Below are 21,894 nucleotides of genomic sequence, written 5' to 3' on the forward strand. Positions count from 1 at the left end.
TTAACACCTTTTTTAGATACAGTGCATGTTTTGGGTAAGCTTGAAAAGCAACACGTAGCTGGCAGGATTTGAACCTGCGCGGGGACACCCCAATGGATTTCGAGTCCGTCGCCTTAACCACTCGGCCACAACTACAACCTTTTTGTTGGTTGTTACAAGCTGGAGTTCAAAAATATTTTTTTTCTGGTTCACGATTGGCAGACTGCTTCTGATGTAATTTAATTTTGTCAGCTGCTGAATTAATGGAGGGCAATTTAGTAGCTAGCTTAGCTTTAAGGAAAATATAGACTTCTAAGGCATTTGGTCTTTGATCACTTGATTTAGAATCAATAGTTTTAATCATTACACCTTGACACCACAAGTGTCCATGTTCTCTATATCACTTTTCATGGACATGTAAGCAAATGACTGTCATTACAGATGAATTACAATCTTCCTTGGTCTCTCAATGCAGAATCATCACCATTGAAACTGTTCATTCAATTGTGACTGGTAGGTGTTTTCTGGTGTAAAGTTTGTTATCCGCCTTCCACAATTGTTGGTGCAATTTACTGTATTAAGGATGTTATAATTCAATGAATTTCACAACGTGTTTGTGTTACTAGAATAGTCTCAGTGATGTACATTTCTTTTTGCTGATGTTGATTATTGATTCAATTATTTTTTATGTTTCTTGCAATTATCACATAAGGCCCAGCGAGGATTTGAACTTAGATCGCAGAAAATGATTAAATGATTATTATACTAAGGATCAACATGCACTTTTCACCAGGAAATTTACATAATCTTTCTTAAGCACTGTTCTTAAAACGCAGGAAAAAGCCTCTGTTCTTTGATAAGTAGTTTATTACTAAATTTTCTGCAGGTCAATTTGGGCTAGGTGGCCTTGGTGATTTGTATTCATAAACATAACATACTTTCTTTAACACCTTTTTTTAGATACTTTGCATGTTTTGGGTAAGCTTGAAAAGCAACACGTAGCTGGCAGGATTTGAACCTGCGTGGGGACACCCCAATGGATTTCAAGTCCATCGCCTTAACCACTCGGCCACAACTACAACCTTTTTGTTGGTTGTTACAAGCTGGAGTTCAAAAATATTTTTTTTCTGGTTCACGATTGGCAGACTGCTTCTGATGTAATTTAATTTTGTCAGCTGCTGAATTAATGGAGGGCAATTTAGTAGCTAGCTTAGCTTTAAGGAAAATATAGACTTCTAAGGCATTTGGTCTTTGATCACTTGATTTAGAATCAATAGTTTTAATCATTACACCTTGACACCACAAGTGTCCATGTTCTCTATATCACTTTTCATGGACATGTAAGCAAATGACTGTCATTACAGATGAATTACAATCTTCCTTGGTCTCTCAATGCAGAATCATCACCATTGAAACTGTTCATTCAATTGTGACTGGTAGGTGTTTTCTGGTGTAAAGTTTGTTATCCGCCTTCCACAATTGTTGGTGCAATTCACTGTATTAAGGATGTTATAATTCAATGAATTTCACAACGTGTTTGTGTTACTAGAATAGTCTCAGTGATGTACATTTCTTTTTGCTGATGTTGATTATTGATTCAATTATTTTTTATGTTTCTTGCAATTATCACATAAGGCCCAGCGAGGATTTGAACTTAGATCGCAGAGAATGATTAAATGATTATTATACTAAGGATCAACATGCACTTTTCACCAGGAAATCTACATAATCTTTCTTAAGCACTGTTCTTAAAACACAGGAAAAAGCCTCTGTTCTTTGATAAGTAGTTTATTACTAAATTTTCTGCATTCAATTTGGGCTAGGTGGCCTTGGTGATTTGTATTCATAAACATAACATACTTTCTTTAACACCTTTTTTTAGATACTTTGCATGTTTTGGGAATGCTTGAAAAGCAACACGTAGCTGGCAGGATTTGAACCTGCGCGGGGACACCCCAATGGATTTCAATTCCATCGCCTTAACCACTCGGCCACAACTACAACCTTTTTGTTGGTTGTTACAAGCTGGAGTTCAAAAATATTTTTTTTCTGGTTCACGATTGGCAGACTGCTTCTGATGTAATTTAATTTTGTCAGCTGCTGAATTAATGGAGGCCAATTTAGTAGCTAGCTTAGCTTTAAGGAAAATATAGACTTCTAAGGCATTTGGTCTTTGATCACTTGATTTAGAATCAATAGTTTTAATCATTACACCTTGACACCACAAGTGTCCATGTTCTCTATATCACTTTTCATGGACATGTAAGCAAATGACTGTCATTACAGATGAATTACAATCTTCCTTGGTCTCTCAATGCAGAATCATCACCATTGAAACTGTTCATTCAATTGTGACTGGTAGGAGTTTTCTGGTGTAAAGTTTGTTATCCGCCTTGCACAATTGTTGGTGCAATTCACTGTATTAAGGATGTTATAATTCAATGAATTTCACAACGTGTTTGTGTTACTAGAATAGTCTCAGTGATGTACATTTCTTTTTGCTGATGTTGATTATTGATTCAATTATTTTTTATGTTTCTTGCAATTATCACATAAGGCCCAGCGAGGATTTGAACTTAGATCGCAGAAAATGATTAAATGATTATTATACTAAGGATCAACATGCACTTTTCACCAGGAAATCTACATAATCTTTCTTAAGCACTGTTCTTAAAACACAGGAAAAAGCCTCTGTTCTTTGATAAGTAGTTTATTACTAAATTTTCTGCATTCAATTTGGGCTAGGTGGCCTTGGTGATTTGTATTCATAAACATAACATACTTTCTTTAACACCTTTTTTAGATACAGTGCATGTTTTGGGTAAGCTTGAAAAGCAACATGTAGCTGGCAGGATTTGAACCTGCGCGGGGACACCCCAATGGATTTCAAGTCCATCACCTTAACCACTCGGCCACAACTACAACCTTTTTGTTGGTTGTTACAAGCTGGAGTTCAAAAATATTTTTTTTCTGGTTCACGATTGGCAGACTGCTTCTGATGTAATTTAATTTTGTCAGCTGCTGAATTAATAGAGGGCAATTTAGTAGCTAGCTTAGCTTTAAGGAAAATATAGACTTCTAAGGCATTTGGTCTTTGATCACTTGATTTAGAATCAATAGTTTTAATCATTACACCTTGACACCACAAGTGTCCATGTTCTCTATATCACTTTTCATGGACATGTAAGCAAATGACTGTCATTACAGATGAATTACAATCTTCCTTGGTCTCTCAATGCAGAATCATCACCATTGAAACTGTTCATTCAATTGTGACTGGTAGGAGTTTTCTGGTGTAAAGTTTGTTATCCGCCTTGCACAATTGTTGGTGCAATTCACTGTATTAAGGATGTTATAATTCAATGAATTTCACAACGTGTTTGTGTTACTAGAATAGTCTCAGTGATGTACATTTCTTTTTGCTGATGTTGATTATTGATTCAATTATTTTTTATGTTTCTTGCAATTATCACATAAGGCCCAGCGAGGATTTGAACTTAGATCGCAGAAAATGATTAAATGATTATTATACTAAGGATCAACATGCACTTTTCACCAGGAAATCTACATAATCTTTCTTAAGCACTGTTCTTAAAACACAGGAAAAAGCCTCTGTTCTTTGATAAGTAGTTTATTACTAAATTTTCTGCAGGTCAATTTGGGCTAGGTGGCCTTGGTGATTTGTATTCATAAACATAACATACTTTCTTTAACACCTTTTTTAGATACAGTGCATGTTTTGGGTAAGCTTGAAAAGCAACACGTAGCTGGCAGGACTTGAACCTGCGCGGGGACACCCCAATGGATTTCAAGTCCATCGCCTTAACCACTCGGCCACAACTACAACCTTTTTGTTGGTTGTTACAAGCTGGAGTTCAAAAATATTTTTTTTCTCGTTCACGATTGGCAGACTGCTTCTGATGTAATTTAATTTTGTCAGCTGCTGAATTAATGGAGGGCAATTTAGTAGCTAGCTTAGCTTTAAGGAAAATATAGACTTCTAAGGCATTTGGTCTTTGATCACTTGATTTAGAATCAATAGTTTTAATCATTACACCTTGACACCACAAGTGTCCATGTTCTCTATATCACTTTTCATGGACATGTAAGCAAATGACTGTCATTACAGATGAATTACAATCTTCCTTGGTCTCTCAATGCAGAATCATCACCATTGAAACTGTTCATTCAATTGTGACTGGTAGGTGTTTTCTGGTGTAAAGTTTGTTATCCGCCTTCCACAATTGTTGGTGCAATTCACTGTATTAAGGATGTTATAATTCAATGAATTTCACAACGTGTTTGTGTTACTAGAATAGTCTCAGTGATGTACATTTCTTTTTGCTGATGTTGATTATTGATTCAATTATTTTTTATGTTTCTTGCAATTATCACATAAGGCCCAGCGAGGATTTGAACTTAGATCGCAGAGAATGATTAAATGATTATTATACTAAGGATCAACATGCACTTTTCACCAGGAAATCTACATAATCTTTCTTAAGCACTGTTCTTAAAACACAGGAAAAAACCTCTGTTCTTTGATAAGTAGTTTATTACTAAATTTTCTGCATTCAATTTGGGCTAGGTGGCCTTGGTGATTTGTATTCATAAACATAACATACTTTCTTTAACACCTTTTTTAGATACAGTGCATGTTTTGGGTAAGCTTGAAAAGCAACATGTACCTGGCAGGATTTGAACCTGCACGGGGACACCCCAATGGATTTCAAGTCCATCACCTTAACCACTCGGCCACAACTACAACCTTTTTGTTGGTTGTTACAAGCTGGAGTTCAAAAATATTTTTTTTCTGGTTCACGATTGGCAGACTGCTTTTGATGTAATTTAATTTTGTCAGCTGCTGAATTAATAGAGGGCAATTTAGTAGCTAGCTTAGCTTTAAGGAAAATATAGACTTCTAAGGCATTTGGTCTTTGATCACTTGATTTAGAATCAATAGTTTTAATCATTACACCTTGACACCACAAGTGTCCATGTTCTCTATATCACTTTTCATGGACATGTAAGCAAATGACTGTCATTACAGATGAATTACAATCTTCCTTGGTCTCTCAATGCAGAATCATCACCATTGAAACTGTTCATTCAATTGTGACTGGTAGGAGTTTTCTGGTGTAAAGTTTGTTATCCGCCTTGCACAATTGTTGGTGCAATTCACTGTATTAAGGATGTTATAATTCAATGAATTTCACAACGTGTTTGTGTTACTAGAATAGTCTCAGTGATGTACATTTCTTTTTGCTGATGTTGATTATTGATTCAATTATTTTTTATGTTTCTTGCAATTATCACATAAGGCCCAGCGAGGATTTGAACTTAGATCGCAGAAAATGATTAAATGATTATTATACTAAGGATCAACATGCACTTTTCACCAGGAAATCTACATAATCTTTCTTAAGCACTGTTCTTAAAACACAGGAAAAAGCCTCTGTTCTTTGATAAGTAGTTTATTACTAAATTTTCTGCAGGTCAATTTGGGCTAGGTGGCCTTGGTGATTTGTATTCATAAACATAACATACTTTCTTTAACACCTTTTTTAGATACAGTGCATGTTTTGGGTAAGCTTGAAAAGCAACACGTAGCTGGCAGGATTTGAACCTGCGCGGGGACACCCCAATGGATTTCAAGTCCATCGCCTTAACCACTCGGCCACAACTACAACCTTTTTGTTGGTTGTTACAAGCTGGAGTTCAAAAATATTTTTTTTCTGGTTCACGATTGGCAGACTGCTTCTGATGTAATTTAATTTTGTCAGCTGCTGAATTAATGGAGGGCAATTTAGTAGCTAGCTTAGCTTTAAGGAAAATATAGACTTCTAAGGCATTTGGTCTTTGATCACTTGATTTAGAATCAATAGTTTTAATCATTACACCTTGACACCACAAGTGTCCATGTTCTCTATATCACTTTTCATGGACATGTAAGCAAATGACTGTCATTACAGATGAATTACAATCTTCCTTGGTCTCTCAATGCAGAATCATCACCATTGAAACTGTTCATTCAATTGTGACTGGTAGGTGTTTTCTGGTGTAAAGTTTGTTATCCGCCTTCCACAATTGTTGGTGCAATTCACTGTATTAAGGATGTTATAATTCAATGAATTTCACAACGTGTTTGTGTTACTAGAATAGTCTCAGTGATGTACATTTCTTTTTGCTGATGTTGATTATTGATTCAATTATTTTTTATGTTTCTTGCAATTATCACATAAGGCCCAGCGAGGATTTGAACTTAGATCGCAGAAAATGATTAAATGATTATTATACTAAGGATCAACATGCACTTTTCACCAGGAAATCTACATAATCTTTCTTAAACACTGTTCTTAAAATGCAGGAAAAAGCCTCTGTTCTTTGATAAGTAGTTTATTACTAAATTTTCTGCAGGTCAATTTGGGCTAGGTGGCCTTGGTGATTTGTATTCATAAACATAACATACTTTCTTTAACACCTTTTTTTAGATACTTTGCATGTTTTGGGTAAGCTTGAAAAGCAACACGTAGCTGGCAGGATTTGAACCTGCGCGTGGACACCCCAATGGATTTCAAGTCCATCGCCTTAACCACTCGGCCACAACTACAACCTTTTTGTTGGTTGTTACAAGCTGGAGTTCAAAAATATTTTTTTTCTGGTTCACGATTGGCAGACTGCTTCTGATGTAATTTAATTTTGTCAGCTGCTGAATTAATGGAGGGCAATTTAGTAGCTAGCTTAGCTTTAAGGAAAATATAGACTTCTAAGGCATTTGGTCTTTGATCACTTGATTTAGAATCAATAGTTTTAATCATTACACCTTGACACCACAAGTGTCCATGTTCTCTATATCACTTTTCATGGACATGTAAGCAAATGACTGTCATTACAGATGAATTACAATCTTCCTTGGTCTCTCAATGCAGAATCATCACCATTGAAACTGTTCATTCAATTGTGACTGGTAGGTGTTTTCTGGTGTAAAGTTTGTTATCCGCCTTCCACAATTGTTGGTGCAATTCACTGTATTAAGGATGTTATAATTCAATGAATTTCACAACGTGTTTGTGTTACTAGAATAGTCTCAGTGATGTACATTTCTTTTTGCTGATGTTGATTATTGATTCAATTATTTTTTATGTTTCTTGCAATTATCACATAAGGCCCAGCGAGGATTTGAACTTAGATCGCAGAAAATGATTAAATGATTATTATACTAAGGATCAACATGCACTTTTCACCAAGAAATCTACATAATCTTTCTTAAGCACTGTTCTTAAAATGCAGGAAAAAGCCTCTGTTCTTTGATAAGTAGTTTATTACTAAATTTTCTGCAGGTCAATTTGGGCTAGGTGGCCTTGGTGATTTGTATTCATAAACATAACATACTTTCTTTAACACCTTTTTTAGATACAGTGCATGTTTTGGGTAAGCTTGAAAAGCAACATGTAGCTGGCAGGATTTGAACCTGCGCGGGGACACCCCAATGGATTTCAAGTCCATCGCCTTAACCACTCGGCCACAACTGCAACCTTTTTGTTGGTTGTTACAAGCTGGAGTTCAAAAATATTTTTTTTCTGGTTCACGATTGGCAGTCTGCTTCTGATGTAATTTAATTTTGTCAGCTGCTGAATTAATGGAGGGCAATTTAGTAGCTAGCTTAGCTTTAAGGAAAATATAGACTTCTAAGGCATTTGGTCTTTGATCACTTGATTTAGAATCAATAGTTTTAATCATTACACCTTGACACCACAAGTGTCCATGTTCTCTATATCACTTTTCATGGACATGTAAGCAAATGACTGTCATTACAGATGAATTACAATCTTCCTTGGTCTCTCAATGCAGAATCATCACCATTGAAACTGTTCATTCAATTGTGACTGGTAGGTGTTTTCTGGTGTAAAGTTTGTTATCCGCCTTCCACAATTGTTGGTGCAATTCACTGTATTAAGGATGTTATAATTCAATGAATTTCACAACGTGTTTGTGTTACTAGAATAGTCTCAGTGATGTACATTTCTTTTTGCTGATGTTGATTATTGATTCAATTATTTTTTATGTTTCTTGCAATTATCACATAAGGCCCAGCGAGGATTTGAACTTAGATCGCAGAAAATGATTAAATGATTATTATACTAAGGATCAACATGCACTTTTCACCAGGAAATCTACATAATCTTTCTTAAGCACTGTTCTTAAAATGCAGGAAAAAGCCTCTGTTCTTTGATAAGTAGTTTATTACTAAATTTTCTGCAGGTCAATTTGGGCTAGGTGGCCTTGGTGATTTGTATTCATAAACATAACATACTTTCTCTTTAACACCTTTTTTAGATACAGTGCATGTTTTGGGTAAGCTTGAAAAGCAACACGTAGCTGGCAGGATTTGAACCTGCGCGGGGACACCCCAATGGATTTCGAGTCCATCGCCTTAACCACTCGGCCACAACTACAACCTTTTTGTTGGTTGTTACAAGCTGGAGTTCAAAAATATTTTTTTTCTGGTTCACGATTGGCAGACTGCTTCTGATGTAATTTAATTTTGTCAGCTGCTGAATTAATGGAGGGCAATTTAGTAGCTAGCTTAGCTTTAAGGAAAATATAGACTTCTAAGGCATTTGGTCTTTGATCACTTGATTTAGAATCAATAGTTTTAATCATTACACCTTGACACCACAAGTGTCCATGTTCTCTATATCACTTTTCATGGACATGTAAGCAAATGACTGTCATTACAGATGAATTACAATCTTCCTTGGTCTCTCAATGCAGAATCATCACCATTGAAACTGTTCATTAAATTGTGACTGGTAGGTGTTTTCTGGTGTAAAGTTTGTTATCCGCCTTGCACAATTGTTGGTGCAATTCACTGTATTAAGGATGTTATAATTCAATGAATTTCACAACGTGTTTGTGTTACTAGAATAGTCTCAGTGATGTACATTTCTTTTTGCTGATGTTGATTATTGATTCAATTATTTTTTATGTTTCTTGCAATTATCACATAAGGCCCAGCGAGGATTTGAACTTAGATCGCAGAAAATGATTAAATGATTATTATACTAAGGATCAACATGCACTTTTCACCAGGAAATCTACATAATCTTTCTTAAGCACTGTTTTTAAAACACAGGAAAAAGCCTCTGTTCTTTGATAAGTAGTTTATTACTAAATTTTCTGCAGGTCAATTTGGGCTAGGTGGCCTTGGTGATTTGTATTCATAAACATAACATACTTTCTTTAACACCTTTTTTAGATACAGTGCATGTTTTGGGTAAGCTTGAAAAGCAACACGTAGCTGGCAGGATTTGAACCTGCGCGGGGACACCCCAATGGATTTCAAGTCCATCGCCTTAACCACTCGGCCACAACTACAACCTTTTTGTTGGTTGTTACAAGCTGGAGTTCAAAAATATTTTTTTTCTGGTTCACGATTGGCAGTCTGCTTCTGATGTAATTTAATTTTGTCAGCTGCTGAATTAATGGAGGGCAATTTAGTAGCTAGCTTAGCTTTAAGGAAAATATAGACTTCTAAGGCATTTGGTCTTTGATCACTTGATTTAGAATCAATAGTTTTAATCATTACACCTTGACACCACAAGTGTCCATGTTCTCTATATCACTTTTCATGGACATGTAAGCAAATGACTGTCATTACAGATGAATTACAATCTTCCTTGGTCTCTCAATGCAGAATCATCACCATTGAAACTGTTCATTCAATTGTGACTGGTAGGTGTTTTCTGGTGTAAAGTTTGTTATCCGCCTTCCACAATTGTTGGTGCAATTCACTGTATTAAGGATGTTATAATTCAATGAATTTCACAACGTGTTTGTGTTACTAGAATAGTCTCAGTGATGTACATTTCTTTTTGCTGATGTTGATTATTGATTCAATTATTTTTTATGTTTCTTGCAATTATCACATAAGGCCCAGCGAGGATTTGAACTTAGATCGCAGAAAATGATTAAATGATTATTATACTAAGGATCAACATGCACTTTTCACCAGGAAATCTACATAATCTTTCTTAAGCACTGTTCTTAAAATGCAGGAAAAAGCCTCTGTTCTTTGATAAGTAGTTTATTACTAAATTTTCTGCAGGTCAATTTGGGCTAGGTGGCCTTGGTGATTTGTATTCATAAACATAACATACTTTCTCTTTAACACCTTTTTTAGATACAGTGCATGTTTTGGGTAAGCTTGAAAAGCAACACGTAGCTGGCAGGATTTGAACCTGCGCGGGGACACCCCAATGGATTTCGAGTCCATCGCCTTAACCACTCGGCCACAACTACAACCTTTTTGTTGGTTGTTACAAGCTGGAGTTCAAAAATATTTTTTTTCTGGTTCACGATTGGCAGACTGCTTCTGATGTAATTTAATTTTGTCAGCTGCTGAATTAATGGAGGGCAATTTAGTAGCTAGCTTAGCTTTAAGGAAAATATAGACTTCTAAGGCATTTGGTCTTTGATCACTTGATTTAGAATCAATAGTTTTAATCATTACACCTTGACACCACAAGTGTCCATGTTCTCTATATCACTTTTCATGGACATGTAAGCAAATGACTGTCATTACAGATGAATTACAATCTTCCTTGGTCTCTCAATGCAGAATCATCACCATTGAAACTGTTCATTAAATTGTGACTGGTAGGTGTTTTCTGGTGTAAAGTTTGTTATCCGCCTTGCACAATTGTTGGTGCAATTCACTGTATTAAGGATGTTATAATTCAATGAATTTCACAACGTGTTTGTGTTACTAGAATAGTCTCAGTGATGTACATTTCTTTTTGCTGATGTTGATTATTGATTCAATTATTTTTTATGTTTCTTGCAATTATCACATAAGGCCCAGCGAGGATTTGAACTTAGATCGCAGAAAATGATTAAATGATTATTATACTAAGGATCAACATGCACTTTTCACCAGGAAATCTACATAATCTTTCTTAAGCACTGTTTTTAAAACACAGGAAAAAGCCTCTGTTCTTTGATAAGTAGTTTATTACTAAATTTTCTGCAGGTCAATTTGGGCTAGGTGGCCTTGGTGATTTGTATTCATAAACATAACATACTTTCTTTAACACCTTTTTTAGATACAGTGCATGTTTTGGGTAAGCTTGAAAAGCAACACGTAGCTGGCAGGATTTGAACCTGCGCGGGGACACCCCAATGGATTTCAAGTCCATCGCCTTAACCACTCGGCCACAACTACAACCTTTTTGTTGGTTGTTACAAGCTGGAGTTCAAAAATATTTTTTTTCTGGTTCACGATTGGCAGTCTGCTTCTGATGTAATTTAATTTTGTCAGCTGCTGAATTAATGGAGGGCAATTTAGTAGCTAGCTTAGCTTTAAGGAAAATATAGACTTCTAAGGCATTTGGTCTTTGATCACTTGATTTAGAATCAATAGTTTTAATCATTACACCTTGACACCACAAGTGTCCATGTTCTCTATATCACTTTTCATGGACATGTAAGCAAATGACTGTCATTACAGATGAATTACAATCTTCCTTGGTCTCTCAATGCAGAATCATCACCATTGAAACTGTTCATTCAATTGTGACTGGTAGGTGTTTTCTGGTGTAAAGTTTGTTATCTGCCTTCCACAATTGTTGGTGCAATTCACTGTATTAAGGATGTTATAATTCAATGAATTTCACAACGTGTTTGTGTTACTAGAATAGTCTCAGTGATGTACATTTCTTTTTGCTGATGTTGATTATTGATTCAATTATTTTTTATGTTTCTTGCAATTATCACATAAGGCCCAGCGAGGATTTGAACTTAGATCGCAGAAAATGATTAAATGATTATTATACTAAGGATCAACATGCACTTTTCACCAAGAAATCTACATAATCTTTCTTAAGCACTGTTCTTAAAATGCAGGAAAAAGCCTCTGTTCTTTGATAAGTAGTTTATTACTAAATTTTCTGCAGGTCAATTTGGGCTAGGTGGCCTTGGTGATTTGTATTCATAAACATAACATACTTTCTTTAACACCTTTTTTAGATACAGTGCATGTTTTGGGTAAGCTTGAAAAGCAACACGTAGCTGGCAGGATTTGAACCTGCGCGGGGACACCCCAATGGATTTCGAGTCCATCGCCTTAACCACTCGGCCACAACTACAACCTTTTTGTTGGTTGTTACAAGCTGGAGTTCAAAAATATTTTTTTTCTGGTTCACGATTGGCAGACTGCTTCTGATGTAATTTAATTTTGTCAGCTGCTGAATTAATGGAGGGCAATTTAGTAGCTAGCTTAGCTTTAAGGAAAATATAGACTTCTAAGGCATTTGGTCTTTGATCACTTGATTTAGAATCAATAGTTTTAATCATTACACCTTGACACCACAAGTGTCCATGTTCTCTATATCACTTTTCATGGACATGTAAGCAAATGACTGTCATTACAGATGAATTACAATCTTCCTTGGTCTCTCAATGCAGAATCATCACCATTGAAACTGTTCATTCAATTGTGACTGGTAGGTGTTTTCTGGTGTAAAGTTTGTTATCCGCCTTCCACAATTGTTGGTGCAATTCACTGTATTAAGGATGTTATAATTCAATGAATTTCACAACGTGTTTGTGTTACTAGAATAGTCTCAGTGATGTACATTTCTTTTTGCTGATGTTGATTATTGATTCAATTATTTTTTATGTTTCTTGCAATTATCACATAAGGCCCAGCGAGGATTTGAACTTAGATCGCAGAGAATGATTAAATGATTATTATACTAAGGATCAACATGCACTTTTCACCAGGAAATCTACATAATCTTTCTTAAGCACTGTTCTTAAAACACAGGAAAAAGCCTCTGTTCTTTGATAAGTAGTTTATTACTAAATTTTCTGCATTCAATTTGGGCTAGGTGGCCTTGGTGATTTGTATTCATAAACATAACATACTTTCTTTAACACCTTTTTTAGATACAGTGCATGTTTTGGGTAAGCTTGAAAAGCAACACGTAGCTGGCAGGATTTGAACCTGCGCGGGGACACCCCAATGGATTTCAAGTCCATCGCCTTAACCACTCGGCCACAACTACAACCTTTTTGTTGGTTGCTACAAGCTGGAGTTCAAAAATATTTTTTTTCTGGTTCACGATTGGCAGTCTGCTTCTGATGTAATTTAATTTTGTCAGCTGCTGAATTAATGGAGGGCAATTTAGTAGCTAGCTTAGCTTTAAGGAAAATATAGACTTCTAAGGCATTTGGTCTTTGATCACTTGATTTAGAATCAATAGTTTTAATCATTACACCTTGACACCACAAGTGTCCATGTTCTCTATATCACTTTTCATGGACATGTAAGCAAATGACTGTCATTACAGATGAATTACAATCTTCCTTGGTCTCTCAATGCAGAATCATCACCATTGAAACTGTTCATTCAATTGTGACTGGTAGGTGTTTTCTGGTGTAAAGTTTGTTATCTGCCTTCCACAATTGTTGGTGCAATTCACTGTATTAAGGATGTTATAATTCAATGAATTTCACAACGTGTTTGTGTTACTAGAATAGTCTCAGTGATGTACATTTCTTTTTGCTGATGTTGATTATTGATTCAATTATTTTTTATGTTTCTTGCAATTATCACATAAGGCCCAGCGAGGATTTGAACTTAGATCGCAGAAAATGATTAAATGATTATTATACTAAGGATCAACATGCACTTTTCACCAAGAAATCTACATAATCTTTCTTAAGCACTGTTCTTAAAATGCAGGAAAAAGCCTCTGTTCTTTGATAAGTAGTTTATTACTAAATTTTCTGCAGGTCAATTTGGGCTAGGTGGCCTTGGTGATTTGTATTCATAAACATAACATACTTTCTTTAACACCTTTTTTAGATACAGTGCATGTTTTGGGTAAGCTTGAAAAGCAACATGTAGCTGGCAGGATTTGAACCTGCGTGGGGACACCCCAATGGATTTCGAGTCCATCGCCTTAACCACTCGGCCACAACTACAACCTTTTTGTTGGTTGTTACAAGCTGGAGTTCAAAAATATTTTTTTTCTGGTTCACGATTGGCAGACTGCTTCTGATGTAATTTAATTTTGTCAGCTGCTGAATTAATGGAGGGCAATTTAGTAGCTAGCTTAGCTTTAAGGAAAATATAGACTTCTAAGGCATTTGGTCTTTGATCACTTGATTTAGAATCAATAGTTTTAATCATTACACCTTGACACCACAAGTGTCCATGTTCTCTATATCACTTTTCATGGACATGTAAGCAAATGACTGTCATTACAGATGAATTACAATCTTCCTTGGTCTCTCAATGCAGAATCATCACCATTGAAACTGTTCATTCAATTGTGACTGGTAGGTGTTTTCTGGTGTAAAGTTTGTTATCCGCCTTCCACAATTGTTGGTGCAATTCACTGTATTAAGGATGTTATAATTCAATGAATTTCACAACGTGTTTGTGTTACTAGAATAGTCTCAGTGATGTACATTTCTTTTTGCTGATGTTGATTATTGATTCAATTATTTTTTATGTTTCTTGCAATTATCACATAAGGCCCAGCGAGGATTTGAACTTAGATCGCAGAAAATGATTAAATGATTATTATACTAAGGATCAACATGCACTTTTCACCAGGAAATCTACATAATCTTTCTTAAGCACTGTTCTTAAAACGCAGGAAAAAGCCTCTGTTCTTTGATAAGTAGTTTATTACTAAATTTTCTGCAGGTCAATTTGGGCTAGGTGGCCTTGGTGATTTGTATTTATAAACATAACATACTTTCTTTAACACCTTTTTTTAGATACTTTGCATGTTTTGGGTAAGCTTGAAAAGCAACATGTAGCTGGCAGGATTTGAACCTGCGTGTGGACACCCCAATGGATTTCAATTCCATCGCCTTAACCACTCGGCCACAACTACAACCTTTTTGTTGGTTGTTACAAGCTGGAGTTCAAAAATATTTTTTTTCTGGTTCACGATTGGCAGACTGCTTCTGATGTAATTTAATAACATACTTTCTTTAACACCTTTTTTTAGATACTTTGCATGTTTTGGGTAAGCTTGAAAAGCAACATGTAGCTGGCAGGATTTGAACCTGCGTGTGGACACCCCAATGGATTTCAATTCCATCGCCTTAACCACTCGGCCACAACTACAACCTTTTTGTTGGTTGTTACAAGCTGGAGTTCAAAAATATTTTTTTTCTGGTTCACGATTGGCAGACTGCTTCTGATGTAATTTAATTTTGTCAGCTGCTGAATTAATGCAGGGCAATTTAGTAGCTAGCTTAGCTTTAAGGAAAATATAGACTTCTAAGGCATTTGGTCTTTGATCACTTGATTTAGAATCAATAGTTTTAATCATTACACCTTGACACCACAAGTGTCCATGTTCTCTATATCACTTTTCATGGACATGTAAGCAAATGACTGTCATTACAGATGAATTACAATCTTCCTTGGTCTCTCAATGCAGAATCATCACCATTGAAACTGTTCATTCAATTGTGACTGGTAGGTGTTTTCTGGTGTAAAGTTTGTTATCCGCCTTCCACAATTGTTGGTGCAATTCACTGTATTAAGGATGTTATAATTCAATGAATTTCACAACGTGTTTGTGTTACTAGAATAGTCTCAGTGATGTACATTTCTTTTTGCTGATGTTGATTATTGATTCAATTATTTTTTATGTTTCTTGCAATTATCACATAAGGCCCAGCGAGGATTTGAACTTAGATCGCAGAAAATGATTAAATGATTATTATACTAAGGATCAACATGCACTTTTCACCAGGAAATCTACATAATCTTTCTTAAGCACTGTTCTTAAAATGCAGGAAAAAGCCTCTGTTCTTTGATAAGTAGTTTATTACTAAATTTTCTGCAGGTCAATTTGGGCTAGGTGGCCTTGGTGATTTGTATTCATAAACATAACATACTTTCTTTAACACCTTTTTTTAGATACTTTGCATGTTTTGGGTAAGCTTGAAAAGCAACACGTAGCTGGCAGGATTTGAACCTGCGCGTGGACACCCCAATGGATTTCAAGTCCATCGCCTTAACCACTCGGCCACAACTACAACCTTTTTGTTGGTTGTTACAAGCTGGAGTTCAAAAATATTTTTTTCTGGTTCACGATTGGCAGACTGCTTCTGATGTAATTTAATTTTGTCAGCTGCTGAATTAATGGAGGCCAATTTAGTAGCTAGCTTAGCTTTAAGGAAAATATAGACTTCTAAGGCATTTGGTCTTTGATCACTTGATTTAGAATCAATAGTTTTAATCATTACACCTTGACACCACAAGTGTCCATGTTCTCTATATCACTTTTCATGGACATGTAAGCAAATGACTGTCATTACAGATGAATTACAATCTTCCTTGGTCTCTCAATGCAGAATCATCACCATTGAAACTGTTCATTCAATTGTGACTGGTAGGTGTTTTCTGGTGTAAAGTTTGTTATCCGCCTTCCACAATTGTTGGTGCAATTCACTGTATTAAGGATGTTATAATTCAATGAATTTCACAACGTGTTTGTGTTACTAGAATAGTCTCAGTGATGTACATTTCTTTTTGCTGATGTTGATTATTGATTCAATTATTTTTTATGTTTCTTGCAATTATCACATAAGGCCCAGCGAGGATTTGAACTTAGATCGCAGAAAATGATTAAATGATTATTATACTAAGGATCAACATGCACTTTTCACCAGGAAATCTACATAATCTTTCTTAAGCACTGTTCTTAAAATGCAGGAAAAAGCCTCTGTTCTTTGATAAGTAGTTTATTACTAAATTTTCTGCAGGTCAATTTGGGCTAGGTTGCCTTGGTGATTTGTATTCATAAACATAACATACTTTCTTTAACACCTTTTTTAGATACAGTGCATGTTTTGGGTAAGCTTGAAAAGCAACACGTAGCTGGCAGGATTTGAACCTGCGCGGGGACACCCCAATAGATTTCGAGTCCATCGCCTTAACCACTCGGCCACAACTACAACCTTTTTGTTGGTTGTTACAAGCTGGAGTTCAAAAATATTTTTTTTCTGGTTCACGATTGGCAGACTGCTTCTGATGTAATTTAATTTTGTCAGCTGCTGAATTAATGGAGGGCAATTTAGTAGCTAGCTTAGCTTTAAGGAAAATATAGACTTCTAAGGCATTTGGTCTTTGATCACTTGATTTAGAATCAATAGTTTTAATCATTACACCTTGACACCACAAGTGTCCATGTTCTCTATATCACTTTTCATGGACATGTAAGCAAATGACTGTCATTACAGATGAATTACAATCTTCCTTGGTCTCTCAATGCAGAATCATCACCATTGAAACTGTTCATTCAATTTTGACTGGTAGGTGTTTTCTGGTGTAAAGTTTGTTATCCGCCTTCCACAATTGTTGGTACAATTCACTGTATTAAGGATGTTATAATTCAATGAATTTCACAACGTGTTTGTGTTACTAGAATAGTCTCAGTGATGTACATTTCTTTTTGCTGATGTTGATTATTGATTCAATTATTTTTTATGTTTCTTGCAATTATCACATAAGGCCCAGCGAGGATTTGAACTTAGATCGCAGAAAATGATTATTATACTAAGGATCAACATGCACTTTTCACCAGGAAATCTACATAATCTTTCTTAAGCACTGTTCTTAAAATGCAGGAAAAAGCCTCTGTTCTTTGATAAGTAGTTTATTACTAAATTTTCTGCAGGTCAATTTGGGCTAGGTGGCCTTGGTGATTTGTATTCATAAACATAACATACTTTCTTTAACACCTTTTTTAGATACAGTGCATGTTTTGGGTAAGCTTGAAAAGCAACACGTAGCTGGCAGGATTTGAACCTGCGCGGGGACACCCCAATGGATTTCGAGTCCATCGCCTTAACCACTCGGCCACAACTACAACCTTTTTGTTGGTTGTTACAAGCTGGAGTTCAAAAATATTTTTTTTCTGGTTCACGATTGGCAGACTGCTTCTGATGTAATTTAATTTTGTCAGCTGCTGAATTAATGGAGGGCAATTTAGTAGCTAGCTTAGCTTTAAGGAAAATATAGACTTCTAAGGCATTTGGTCTTTGATCACTTGATTTAGAATCAATAGTTTTAATCATTACACCTTGACACCACAAGTGTCCATGTTCTCTATATCACTTTTCATGGACATGTAAGCAAATGACTGTCATTACAGATGAATTACAATCTTCCTTGGTCTCTCAATGCAGAATCATCACCATTGAAACTGTTCATTCAATTGTGACTGGTAGGTGTTTTCTGGTGTAAAGTTTGTTATCCGCCTTCCACAATTGTTGGTGCAATTCACTGTATTAAGGATGTTATAATTCAATGAATTTCACAACGTGTTTGTGTTACTAGAATAGTCTCAGTGATGTACATTTCTTTTTGCTGATGTTGATTATTGATTCAATTATTTTTTATGTTTCTTGCAATTATCACATAAGGCCCAGCGAGGATTTGAACTTAGATCGCAGAAAATGATTATTATACTAAGGATCAACATGCACTTTTCACCAGGAAATCTACATAATCTTTCTTAAGCACTGTTCTTAAAACACAGGAAAAAGCCTCTGTTCTTTGATAAGTAGTTTATTACTAAATTTTCTGCAGGTCAATTTGGGCTAGGTGGCCTTGGTGATTTGTATTCATAAACATAACATACTTTCTTTAACACCTTTTTTAGATACAGTGCATGTTTTGGGTAAGCTTGAAAAGCAACACGTAGCTGGCAGGATTTGAACCTGCGCGGGGACACCCCAATGGATTTCGAGTCCATCGCCTTAACCACTCGGCCACAACTACAACCTTTTTGTTGGTTGTTACAAGCTGGAGTTCAAAAATATTTTTTTTCTGGTTCACGATTGGCAGACTGCTTCTGATGTAATTTAATTTTGTCAGCTGCTGAATTAATGGAGGGCAATTTAGTAGCTAGCTTAGCTTTAAGGAAAATATAGACTTCTAAGGCATTTGGTCTTTGATCACTTGATTTAGAATCAATAGTTTTAATCATTACACCTTGACACCACAAGTGTCCATGTTCTCTATATCACTTTTCATGGACATGTAAGCAAATGACTGTCATTACAGATGAATTACAATCTTCCTTGGTCTCTCAATGCAGAATCATCACCATTGAAACTGTTCATTCAATTGTGACTGGTAGGTGTTTTCTGGTGTAAAGTTTGTTATCCGCCTTCCACAATTGTTGGTGCAATTCACTGTATTAAGGATGTTATAATTCAATGAATTTCACAACGTGTTTGTGTTACTAGAATAGTCTCAGTGATGTACATTTCTTTTTGCTGATGTTGATTATTGATTCAATTATTTTTTATGTTTCTTGCAATTATCACATAAGGCCCAGCGAGGATTTGAACTTAGATCGCAGAGAATGATTAAATGATTATTATACTAAGGATCAACATGCACTTTTCACCAGGAAATCTACATAATCTTTCTTAAGCACTGTTCTTAAAACACAGGAAAAAGCCTCTGTTCTTTGATAAGTAGCTTATTACTAAATTTTCTGCATTCAATTTGGGCTAGGTGGCCTTGGTGATTTGTATTCATAAACATAACATACTTTCTTTAACACCTTTTTTAGATACAGTGCATGTTTTGGGTAAGCTTGAAAAGCAACACGTAGCTGGCAGGATTTGAACCTGCGCGGGGACACCCCAATGGATTTCAAGTCCATCGCCTTAACCACTCGGCCACAACTACAACCTTTTTGTTGGTTGCTACAAGCTGGAGTTCAAAAATATTTTTTTTCTGGTTCACGATTGGCAGTCTGCTTCTGATGTAATTTAATTTTGTCAGCTGCTGAATTAATGGAGGGCAATTTAGTAGCTAGCTTAGCTTTAAGGAAAATATAGACTTCTAAGGCATTTGGTCTTTGATCACTTGATTTAGAATCAATAGTTTTAATCATTACACCTTGACACCACAAGTGTCCATGTTCTCTATATCACTTTTCATGGACATGTAAGCAAATGACTGTCATTACAGATGAATTACAATCTTCCTTGGTCTCTCAATGCAGAATCATCACCATTGAAACTGTTCATTCAATTGTGACTGGTAGGTGTTTTCTGGTGTAAAGTTTGTTATCTGCCTTCCACAATTGTTGGTGCAATTCACTGTATTAAGGATGTTATAATTCAATGAATTTCACAACGTGTTTGTGTTACTAGAATAGTCTCAGTGATGTACATTTCTTTTTGCTGATGTTGATTATTGATTCAATTATTTTTTATGTTTCTTGCAATTATCACATAAGGCCCAGCGAGGATTTGAACTTAGATCGCAGAAAATGATTAAATGATTATTATACTAAGGATCAACATGCACTTTTCACCAAGAAATCTACATAATCTTTCTTAAGCACTGTTCTTAAAATGCAGGAAAAAGCCTCTGTTCTTTGATAAGTAGTTTATTACTAAATTTTCTGCAGGTCAATTTGGGCTAGGTGGCCTTGGTGATTTGTATTCATAAACATAACATACTTTCTTTAACACCTTTTTTAGATACAGTGCATGTTTTGGGTAAGCTTGAAAAGCAACATGTAGCTGGCAGGATTTGAACCTGCGTGGGGACACCCCAATGGATTTCGAGTCCATCGCCTTAACCACTCGGCCACAACTACAACCTTTTTGTTGGTTGTTACAAGCTGGAGTTCAAAAATATTTTTTTTCTGGTTCACGATTGGCAGACTGCTTCTGATGTAATTTAATTTTGTCAGCTGCTGAATTAATGGAGGGCAATTTAGTAGCTAGCTTAGCTTTAAGGAAAATATAGACTTCTAAGGCATTTGGTCTTTGATCACTTGATTTAGAATCAATAGTTTTAATCATTACACCTTGACACCACAAGTGTCCATGTTCTCTATATCACTTTTCATGGACATGTAAGCAAATGACTGTCATTACAGATGAATTACAATCTTCCTTGGTCTCTCAATGCAGAATCATCACCATTGAAACTGTTCATTCAATTGTGACTGGTAGGTGTTTTCTGGTGTAAAGTTTGTTATCCGCCTTCCACAATTGTTGGTGCAATTCACTGTATTAAGGATGTTATAATTCAATGAATTTCACAACGTGTTTGTGTTACTAGAATAGTCTCAGTGATGTACATTTCTTTTTGCTGATGTTGATTATTGATTCAATTATTTTTTATGTTTCTTGCAATTATCACATAAGGCCCAGCGAGGATTTGAACTTAGATCGCAGAAAATGATTAAATGATTATTATACTAAGGATCAACATGCACTTTTCACCAGAAAATCTACATAATCTTTCTTAAGCACTGTTCTTAAAATGCAGGAAAAAGCCTCTGTTCTTTGATAAGTAGTTTATTACTAAATTTTCTGCAGGTCAATTTGGGCTAGGTGGCCTTGGTGATTTGTATTCATAAACATAACATACTTTCTTTAACACCTTTTTTTAGATACTTTGCATGTTTTGGGTAAGCTTGAAAAGCAACACGTAGCTGGCAGGATTTGAATCTGCGCGTGGACACCCCAATGGATTTCAAGTCCATCGCCTTAACCACTCGGCCACAACTACAACCTTTTTGTTGGTTGTTACAAGCTGGAGTTCAAAAATATTTTTTTTCTGGTTCACGATTGGCAGACTGCTTCTGATGTAATTTAATTTTGTCAGCTGCTGAATTAATGGAGGGCAATTTAGTAGCTAGCTTAGCTTTAAGGAAAATATAGACTTCTAAGGCATTTGGTCTTTGATCACTTGATTTAGAATCAATAGTTTTAATCATTACACCTTGACACCACAAGTGTCCATGTTCTCTATATCACTTTTCATGGACATGTAAGCAAATGACTGTCATTACAGATGAATTACAATCTTCCTTGGTCTCTCAATGCAGAATCATCACC

General features: G+C 35.6%; 25 non-coding genes across 25 annotated transcripts; all 25 read right to left on the reverse strand.

Moving 5' to 3' along the window:
- Window positions 1-53: 53 nt before the first annotated feature.
- TRNAS-CGA (transfer RNA serine (anticodon CGA)) lies at window positions 54-135 on the reverse strand. Its single transcript has one exon. It is a non-coding gene; the product is annotated as a tRNA-Ser (tRNA).
- Window positions 136-976: 841 nt separating this feature from the next.
- TRNAS-UGA (transfer RNA serine (anticodon UGA)) lies at window positions 977-1,058 on the reverse strand. Its single transcript has one exon. It is a non-coding gene; the product is annotated as a tRNA-Ser (tRNA).
- An 840-nt stretch (window positions 1,059-1,898) lies between these two features.
- Window positions 1,899-1,980, reverse strand: TRNAS-UGA (transfer RNA serine (anticodon UGA)). Its single transcript has one exon. It is a non-coding gene; the product is annotated as a tRNA-Ser (tRNA).
- Window positions 1,981-2,819: 839 nt separating this feature from the next.
- On the reverse strand, window positions 2,820-2,901 carry TRNAS-UGA (transfer RNA serine (anticodon UGA)). The gene has a single exon. It is a non-coding gene; the product is annotated as a tRNA-Ser (tRNA).
- An 840-nt stretch (window positions 2,902-3,741) lies between these two features.
- On the reverse strand, window positions 3,742-3,823 carry TRNAS-UGA (transfer RNA serine (anticodon UGA)). The gene has a single exon. It is a non-coding gene; the product is annotated as a tRNA-Ser (tRNA).
- An 839-nt stretch (window positions 3,824-4,662) lies between these two features.
- On the reverse strand, window positions 4,663-4,744 carry TRNAS-UGA (transfer RNA serine (anticodon UGA)). Its single transcript has one exon. It is a non-coding gene; the product is annotated as a tRNA-Ser (tRNA).
- An 840-nt stretch (window positions 4,745-5,584) lies between these two features.
- TRNAS-UGA (transfer RNA serine (anticodon UGA)) lies at window positions 5,585-5,666 on the reverse strand. Its single transcript has one exon. It is a non-coding gene; the product is annotated as a tRNA-Ser (tRNA).
- Window positions 5,667-6,507: 841 nt separating this feature from the next.
- Window positions 6,508-6,589, reverse strand: TRNAS-UGA (transfer RNA serine (anticodon UGA)). Its single transcript has one exon. It is a non-coding gene; the product is annotated as a tRNA-Ser (tRNA).
- Window positions 6,590-7,429: 840 nt separating this feature from the next.
- On the reverse strand, window positions 7,430-7,511 carry TRNAS-UGA (transfer RNA serine (anticodon UGA)). Its single transcript has one exon. It is a non-coding gene; the product is annotated as a tRNA-Ser (tRNA).
- An 842-nt stretch (window positions 7,512-8,353) lies between these two features.
- On the reverse strand, window positions 8,354-8,435 carry TRNAS-CGA (transfer RNA serine (anticodon CGA)). Its single transcript has one exon. It is a non-coding gene; the product is annotated as a tRNA-Ser (tRNA).
- An 840-nt stretch (window positions 8,436-9,275) lies between these two features.
- Window positions 9,276-9,357, reverse strand: TRNAS-UGA (transfer RNA serine (anticodon UGA)). The gene has a single exon. It is a non-coding gene; the product is annotated as a tRNA-Ser (tRNA).
- Window positions 9,358-10,199: 842 nt separating this feature from the next.
- TRNAS-CGA (transfer RNA serine (anticodon CGA)) lies at window positions 10,200-10,281 on the reverse strand. Its single transcript has one exon. It is a non-coding gene; the product is annotated as a tRNA-Ser (tRNA).
- Window positions 10,282-11,121: 840 nt separating this feature from the next.
- TRNAS-UGA (transfer RNA serine (anticodon UGA)) lies at window positions 11,122-11,203 on the reverse strand. Its single transcript has one exon. It is a non-coding gene; the product is annotated as a tRNA-Ser (tRNA).
- Window positions 11,204-12,043: 840 nt separating this feature from the next.
- Window positions 12,044-12,125, reverse strand: TRNAS-CGA (transfer RNA serine (anticodon CGA)). Its single transcript has one exon. It is a non-coding gene; the product is annotated as a tRNA-Ser (tRNA).
- Window positions 12,126-12,964: 839 nt separating this feature from the next.
- TRNAS-UGA (transfer RNA serine (anticodon UGA)) lies at window positions 12,965-13,046 on the reverse strand. Its single transcript has one exon. It is a non-coding gene; the product is annotated as a tRNA-Ser (tRNA).
- An 840-nt stretch (window positions 13,047-13,886) lies between these two features.
- Window positions 13,887-13,968, reverse strand: TRNAS-CGA (transfer RNA serine (anticodon CGA)). The gene has a single exon. It is a non-coding gene; the product is annotated as a tRNA-Ser (tRNA).
- An 841-nt stretch (window positions 13,969-14,809) lies between these two features.
- Window positions 14,810-14,891, reverse strand: TRNAS-UGA (transfer RNA serine (anticodon UGA)). Its single transcript has one exon. It is a non-coding gene; the product is annotated as a tRNA-Ser (tRNA).
- Window positions 14,892-15,045: 154 nt separating this feature from the next.
- TRNAS-UGA (transfer RNA serine (anticodon UGA)) lies at window positions 15,046-15,127 on the reverse strand. The gene has a single exon. It is a non-coding gene; the product is annotated as a tRNA-Ser (tRNA).
- An 841-nt stretch (window positions 15,128-15,968) lies between these two features.
- TRNAS-UGA (transfer RNA serine (anticodon UGA)) lies at window positions 15,969-16,050 on the reverse strand. The gene has a single exon. It is a non-coding gene; the product is annotated as a tRNA-Ser (tRNA).
- Window positions 16,051-16,889: 839 nt separating this feature from the next.
- Window positions 16,890-16,971, reverse strand: TRNAS-CGA (transfer RNA serine (anticodon CGA)). Its single transcript has one exon. It is a non-coding gene; the product is annotated as a tRNA-Ser (tRNA).
- An 832-nt stretch (window positions 16,972-17,803) lies between these two features.
- On the reverse strand, window positions 17,804-17,885 carry TRNAS-CGA (transfer RNA serine (anticodon CGA)). Its single transcript has one exon. It is a non-coding gene; the product is annotated as a tRNA-Ser (tRNA).
- Window positions 17,886-18,717: 832 nt separating this feature from the next.
- On the reverse strand, window positions 18,718-18,799 carry TRNAS-CGA (transfer RNA serine (anticodon CGA)). Its single transcript has one exon. It is a non-coding gene; the product is annotated as a tRNA-Ser (tRNA).
- Window positions 18,800-19,638: 839 nt separating this feature from the next.
- TRNAS-UGA (transfer RNA serine (anticodon UGA)) lies at window positions 19,639-19,720 on the reverse strand. The gene has a single exon. It is a non-coding gene; the product is annotated as a tRNA-Ser (tRNA).
- An 840-nt stretch (window positions 19,721-20,560) lies between these two features.
- On the reverse strand, window positions 20,561-20,642 carry TRNAS-CGA (transfer RNA serine (anticodon CGA)). Its single transcript has one exon. It is a non-coding gene; the product is annotated as a tRNA-Ser (tRNA).
- Window positions 20,643-21,483: 841 nt separating this feature from the next.
- On the reverse strand, window positions 21,484-21,565 carry TRNAS-UGA (transfer RNA serine (anticodon UGA)). The gene has a single exon. It is a non-coding gene; the product is annotated as a tRNA-Ser (tRNA).
- Window positions 21,566-21,894: the final 329 nt, after the last annotated feature.

This window comes from Mixophyes fleayi, chromosome 10 (assembly GCF_038048845.1).
Source record: "Mixophyes fleayi isolate aMixFle1 chromosome 10, aMixFle1.hap1, whole genome shotgun sequence".
NCBI classification, from domain to species: domain Eukaryota; kingdom Metazoa; phylum Chordata; class Amphibia; order Anura; family Limnodynastidae; genus Mixophyes; species Mixophyes fleayi.